Source organism: Enhydra lutris, unplaced genomic scaffold (genome assembly GCF_002288905.1).
Source record: "Enhydra lutris kenyoni isolate GAN:26980312 unplaced genomic scaffold, ASM228890v2 scaffoldscaffold397, whole genome shotgun sequence".
Taxonomy (NCBI): Eukaryota; Metazoa; Chordata; class Mammalia; order Carnivora; family Mustelidae; genus Enhydra; species Enhydra lutris.
The window spans coordinates 1-7,518 of NW_019154481.1; the positions used below are offsets into that span (position 1 = coordinate 1).

At 42.9% G+C, this 7,518-nt stretch overlaps 1 pseudogene across 1 annotated transcript; it reads left to right on the top strand.

Annotated features, from left to right (window-relative positions):
* Positions 1-5,088: 5,088 nt before the first annotated feature.
* Positions 5,089-6,035, top strand: LOC111140285 (annotated as a pseudogene). Its single transcript, XR_002640140.1, has one exon. The product of XR_002640140.1 is annotated as an RNA-binding protein Raly pseudogene (transcript).
* The last annotated feature ends 1,483 nt before the right edge of the window (positions 6,036-7,518 follow it).

The window sequence follows — 7,518 nt, forward strand, 5'->3', positions numbered from 1 at the left end:
AATTGGGGGAAATTGGAAGGGGAGGTGAACCATGAGAGACTATGGACTCTGAAAAACAATCTGAGGGGTTTGAAGAGGTGGGGGGGTGGGAGGTTGGGGGAACCAGGTGGTGAGTATAAGAGAGGGCACGGACTGCATGGAGCACTGGGTGTGGTACAAAAACAATGAATACTGTTATGCTGAAAATAAATTTAAAAAATGATTAAAAAAATAAAAAAATATTTAAAAAAATGTCTATACTGCCTAGAGCAATCTATACTTCTAATGCCATTCTGATCAAAATTCCACCGGTATTTTTCACTTGATCTTAGCCAAAAGGCCAAGAAGCGATCCACCAGTATTTTTCAAAGAGGTGGAGCAAATAATCCAAAAATTTGTATGGAACCAGAAGAGACCCCGAATAGCTAAGGAAGTTCCTTTTTTTTTTTTTTTAATTTCTTTTCAACGTAACAGTATTCATTGTTTTTGTACCACACCCAGTTTTTAAAAAATTTTTTTATAAACATATAATGTATTATTAGCCCCAGGGGTACAGGTCTGTGAATCACCACGTTTACACACTTCACAGCCCTCACCATAGCACATACCCTCCCCAATGTCCATAACCCTAGCACCCTCTCCTTACCCTGCTCCCATCAGCAACCCTCAGTTTGTTTTGTGAGATTAAGTCTTTTATGGTTTGTCTCCCTCCTGATCCCATCTTGTTTCATTTATTCTTTTCCTACCCCCAACCCCCGCCCCCCCGCCATTGCATCTCCACTTCATATCATATCATATCATATCAGGGAGATCATATGATAATTGTCTTTCTCTGATTGACCTATTTTGCTAAGCATAATACCCTCTAGTTCCATCCACATCGTCGCAAATGGCAAGATGTCATTTCTTTTGATGGCTGCATAGTATTCCATTGTATATATATACCACTTCTTTATCCATTCATCTGTTGATGGACATCTTGGTTCTTTCCATAGTTTGGCTATTGTGGACATTGCTGCTATAAACATTCGGGTGCACGTGCCCCTTCGGATCACTATGTTTGTATCTTTAGGGTAAATACCCAGTAGTGCAATTGCTGGGTCATAAGGTAGCTCTATTTTCAACTTTTTGAGGAACCTCCATGCTGTTTTCCAGAGTAGTTGCTCTAGCTTGCATTCCCACCAACAGTGTAGGAGGGTTCCCATTTCTCCACACTTGATTGATTTTTTAACAGCACCCCAGGCCAATCTAATGTGCAGCCAAGGTGGAGGAGTCTTGAATTTTGTCAGAACTTTCATCCAAAAATAACTTGCATGTGTTTGTTCTTCACGGTCAAACCCTGAACATCTCAAAGTGATCAGAGATCAGAAAGGAGGAGACATGAAAGAGTTTTCTATAACCATAGCCAATGTGGTTTCCCCCCTCATATTCTTGGTAATAATTTTTTACTTATCTTTACTGGCCACACTCTACAACTGGTTCATTGGGCTGGATAATTAAGCTATTACTTTCTGTTCCAAACTTACCCTTCTATACTTGAAGTTGTGATGCTGTGGTAGGGGCTGGGAATCTTTAAACCGCTGCTCTGATTTTCCATCTGGCTTCTCCTTAAATTCTTCTAATAATGGTAATAAAGATCACAAGCGCTAATGCCCAATCTTTTCCCCATGCCTCTTTGCCTGTGATGTTGTCACTATATTGGACAGTTATGGCTCTGTTACCATACTTTTTTTTGTGCCTATCACAAAAGCATTTAATCATATGTATAGTAAAATTAGTTTCATTGTAATAACTAGTGTGGTTTCTCTTTTCTTGATTGAACTCTGACTGACATATCATAATATAGGGAATAAATCTAGATTGTGAGTGAGATGCAATGGGGAGATTGCTGAGTGAGCTCAGGATAAAAAGGTGACTGTAGGGGCGCCTGGGTGACTCAGAGGGTTAAGCCTCTGCCTTTGGCTCAGGTCATGATCTCAGGGTCCTGGGATTGAGCCCCATGTCGGGCTCTCTGCTCAGCAGGGAGCCTCTTCCCTCTCTCTCTGCCTGCCTCTCTGCCTCTTTGTGATCGCTCTCTGTGACAAATAAATAAATAAAATCTTTTAAAAAAAGGTGATTGTAATGATATCTCTTGGTCAAGGGTACACAGTTGAGGTTTCAAGTAGTGGTGATATTTCCAGTGGCTGTGTGGTTCTAATTGTGCCTGTAGATTGAGTCACCTCTGTCATTATGGATAAATTTAACTCTGATCCTCATTTTCATTACTCAAGGATAGTGAAGGACCATGTCCTCAGCAAAGGAGAGATCTTTCCTTTCACTAGCAACACCCCTCACTAGGATTCTACTTTGTCACCATGCTTTCTTCTCTCATGATCAGTCATCTTTGGGTCCTTCCATCTTCTGCTACACATCCAGGAACCCATGTACATACCAGTATTTCCTTTACAGATGCTGCACATAGTTTCTGAGGTAGCAATCTGGGCTTTTTGAAATGCTCTCTAACAACTGCTTTAATTTGCTCTGTCTTTACACTAAGCAAATAGGCTGCCAACCTCACTGACAATGAACTTAGTATTGGATGGGCTCTTCCTGCTATCAAGTGGCTTCATTTTAATACGATTTTCCTCCTGTTCAAGAATTCTAAAACATCTCAACACTCACACCTCCTTCTCCAATCCTCTATACTCCCGTCATTTGGTCATTTGGGCTCTCTAAAATTTTCCTCTGTCATTTATGTACACCTACATAAGCACAATTTCTTACACACTCAGTATAATTGGGTAAAGACTGAAGTTTCCTTCACATCAGTTAATGAGAAATCAAACTCTGAGTTTGTCTTCCAGCCAAGCCTTGAGATCATCCACATTTTGAATGTAGAGATCTCTGAGAACCCCTGAAGTATTTAAGCAAGTGATCAAGTCACGAGATAAGTATGTAAAAATAAACAACTGTCTAATATAATAACACACATCACTGAACAGAAAAATTAAAACCTGAGCTATCTCTCAAAACAGCAAAAAACATACATCTCCAATGCACAAATCCCAAACCCCAAACCAGGAGTATAGAAAGAAAAACAGAAAGTTCTCCTTAGAGACATATATTTTAACTGAGAAAACAGAAATTCAATAAGATTCCTTGGATAGAAGACCTAATTCTTTCTAAAATACATGATTAAGTCAGTGGCTGTACAGATATAAAACTCATATGTTGCTCTCTGTAGTTGAAAAAAAAAATGTGTCTGAATTTTACGATGAGATAAGCGACTTGGAAGTCAGAAATGCGGAATAAAAGTCAGCTTCTTCCTGAGAAGAGGAGGGGATCTAGATACCACCCCCCACCCAGTACATTCACTTTTCTCCATCAATTAATAATAGCAAGTCCTTAGAGATTGGGAGAACATGGACCAATCTGACTAATTAGGTGCCAAGTGCTTTGAGCCCTCAACTGTAAACAATCAGCCTGTGCTTTCCAGCCGTTTAGTTGTCAGTCCCAGGTCAGTGGGCTCCATACAGGTGTCTCCTCCTCCCAGAGCTGTCTGCTTGAGGACACCCATACCGGCATCTGTCTTCCTGCCAGTGCTGGAAAAAAAGCCTTGGTCCTCACCCAGCTCCAGGCAGTGGAGAGGCAGCCAGCTCTGCAATCCTCCATCCTCCTCCAGCAGGGACACAGTACAGACCAGTGAGTAGGAAGTACAGTGGGGGTGACTGAATGCAGGAGGGACAGGGAGAGCATTGTTCCCTCCTCATCAGACCACTGGAACAGTTGGGATAGCCAGACAGGAGGGGACCAAAATGCAAAGGTCCAACGCGAAGCCCTATAAAGACCTATGTTGTTGGCTCTGGCAGGGACCCTAGCACTCTTATTTAGATTTCTATTTTTGTCTCTTGCTAGTTCTATTTCTCCTGGGCATCTTCCCATCAGAACAGGAAATAGTTCCTTTTTAACTGTTCCCTGAGTCCTCCAAATGATCATGAAGGTGATGATGATGGTGAAGAAGGAAATGATATCAGTAAACACAATGTTGCAAACTTTTAGTTTGGGACTCCAAGTGCCAGACACTGAGATGAATTTTCTACATAGTTTGCAAACTTTTATCTGCATTACCACCCCGCAAAGACAGCAACATGTATTATGATCATTTCAGAGTTAAGGATAGGAGCACAATATTTTTTTTCACTTCCTGATTTTATTTATTTATTTTTGTGTTCAACTCACCTTTTAAAAAAGTTTTTATTTAAATTCCAGTTAGGAGAAGGACAGGAAAAAAAAAGGGGGGGGTTGGAATCATGAGAGACTATGGACTCTAGGAAACACCCTGAGGGTTTTAGAGGGGAGGGGGGTGGGGGATGGGATAGCCTGGTGGTAGATATTAAGGAGGGCATGTATTTCATGGAGAACTGCGTGTTATATGCAAACAATGAATCATGGGACATTACATTAAAAATAGTGATGTAGTACATGGTGACTAACATAATAAAAAAATAAATTCCAGTTAGTTAACATATGGTGTACTATTAGTTTCAGTTTTACAATATGTTGATTCAACACTTCCATACATCACCCAGTGCTCATTAGGACAAGTCCCTCCTTAATCCCTTCACCTATTTCACCCATCCCCCACCCACCTCCCCTCTGGTAACCATCAGTTTGTTAGGAGTCTGTTTCTTGGTTTTCCTCTCTCTCTCTCTCTTCCCCGCCCTCCTTCGCTAGTTTGTTTTGTTTCTTAAATTCCACATCTGAGTGAAATCACATGGTAGTAGTTAGTCTTTTTCTGACTGACTTCTTTTGCTTAGTATAATATTCTCTAGCTCCATTGCAAATCTCATTCCTTTGATGGCTGACTAGTATTCGATTGTAAACATACAGCACGTCTTCCTTATCCATTCGTCAGTCGATGGACACTTGGGCTGTTTCCCAACAGACACCCAACAACACTGTTGTTGATAATGCTGCTATGAACATCGGTGTGCATGTATCCCTTTGAATCAGTATTTTTTTTTTTTTAGAAAGATTATATTTATTTATTTATTTGTCAGAGAGAGAGAGATAGCAAGAGAGGGAACACAAGCAGGGGGAGTGGGAGAGAGAGTGTGTCTCTTTTGTGACACAAAAGAGAAAATTGTGGGCTGAGCTGAGTCTTGGTACTGGTGGCCACCATGTCCTTGAAGATCCAGACAAGCAACGTAACTAACAAGAATGACCCCAAGTCTATCAACTCTCGGGTCTTCATCGGAAACCTCAACACAGCTGTGGTGAAGAAGTCAGATGTGGAGACCATTTTCTCCAAGTATGGCCGTGTGGCCGGCTGTTCTGTGCACAAAGGCTATGCCTTTGTCCAGTATGCCAACGAGCGTCATGCCCGGGCAGCTGTGCTGGGAGAGAATGGGCGGGTGCTGGCCGGGCAGACCCTGGATATCAACATGGCTGGAGAGCCCAAGCCCAACAGACCTAAGGGGCTAAAGAGAGTGGCATCTGCCATATACAGGCTCTTCGACTATCGGGGCCGCCTGTCACCTGTGCCAGTGCCCAGGGCCGTCCCTGTGAAGCGACCCCGGGTCACAGTCCCCTTGGTCCGGCGCATCAAAACCACCATACCTGTCAAGCTCTTTGCCCGCTCCACAGCCATTACTGCCAGCTCAGCCAAGATCAAGTTAAAGAGCAGCGAGCTGCTGACCATCAAGACAGAGCTGACACAGATCAAGTCCAGCATCGACGCTCTGCTGGGCCGCTTGGAGCAGATTGCTGAGGAGCAGAAGGCCAACACAGATGGCAAGAAGAAGGGCGAAAGCAGCAGTGGCAGTGGTGGGGGTAGTAGTGGTGGCAGCAGCCGGCCACCGGCCCCCCGAGAGGACACGGCTTCTGAGGCAGGCACGCCCCAGGGAGAAGCACAGACTCGAGACGACGGCGATGAGGAGGGGCTGCTGACACACAGTGAGGAAGAACGGGAGCACAGCCAGGACACAGACGCGGAGGATGGGGCCTTGCAGTAAGCAGCCTGGCAGGAGTGATGGCCACCGGCAGCAGAAGGGCATGCACCGTACCAGGCCTAAAGCTGGGCAGGAAGGCTTCCTGCTGAGCGGGAAGCCTGAGGCGGAACTTGATCTCAGGACTCAGAGATCATGACCAGAGCACAAGGCAGGTGCCTAATGATAGAGCCACTCAGGTGCCCCATGGATCAGTATTATTTTGTCTTTTAAATACCCAGTAGTGCAGTTACTGGATCATAGGCTAGTTCTATTTTTAACTTTCTGAGGAACCTCCATACTGTTTTCCAGAATGGCTCTACCAGTTTGCATTCCTGCCAACGGAACATGAGTGTTCCTTTTTCTCCACTTATTCACCAATTTTTGTTTCTTGTATTGCTGAATTTAGCCACTCTGACAGGTGTGAAGTAATATCTTTTTATTTTTTTATTTTTTATTTTTATTTTATTATTTTTTTAGTAATATCTTATTGTAGTTTTGATTAGCATTTCCCTGACGATGAGCAATGTTGGCCATCTGTATGTCTTCTTTGGAAAATTATCTATTCATGCCTTCTGTCCATGTTTTAATTGGATTATTTGTTTTTGGGGTGTTGAGTTTCATAATTTCTTTGCATATTTTGGATACTAACCCTTTATCAGATATGGCATTTGCAAATATCGTCTCCCATTCCATAGTTGCCTTTTAGTGTTGTTGATTGCTTCCTTTACCATGCAGAAGCTTTTAAAATTTTGCCAGATCCTGGGGTTGACGGGGCATGAATTCAGGTTTGAATGCAGACAGCGAGACTGTTCACAGGCGACCCAGACAGTCTTCTCTCCTGCCTATCCAATTCCCACCTCTCTTTCCTGTTACTCCAGGCAAGGACCTCCACTCACTGTGCTCTTCCTGTTTGGCTGTTCATGCTAGAAGACACCAGAGAGCAGTTATTGCCACCTGCTGCATCAACTGTAGAAAAGATGGCTGAGGTGAAGGTAGAGATCATAAAGAGTCAGCTCATGACAATTAGGGTAGCTCTCTTTCTCGCCTCAGCTCTCAGATTTTGCTTCATATTCCACTTCCTCCCCCATTCCTATAATTTAGGCCCTCTTGATCTCTAAGAGAGATACAGGGTCAGGATGTTAGATTCCATTCTTAGTCAGGAGATAAAAAACTGTTGCAAGATTATCTTAGCAATTTTGGAAAAGACCTCTGGACTTCTGCTGAAACTCTCTGAAGTGCAGGGAAACAGAACAAACAAGTCAGTTCATGCACCTCAGAGACCCACCACTTAATTCTGAATCCTATCTGCTCTAACTTTCATCCGTATGACACTGGGTGAGTTCTTGATGTCTTTGAGCCAGTTTCTACAACTGTACTGAGCAAGAATTAAGATGAGCACTGAACACGTGTCTAAATATGTTAGACGCATATAGTAAGGATAAGGTAAATTTTAGGTATTGTTGTGGTTGTTATTGTCATTATCAAGGCTAAGCACCATCTATCCAACTAAAATATCCTGTGATCAGAAGGTTCAGTTCTCCCTAGATCCTGAAAGAACTCTTTTTTTTTT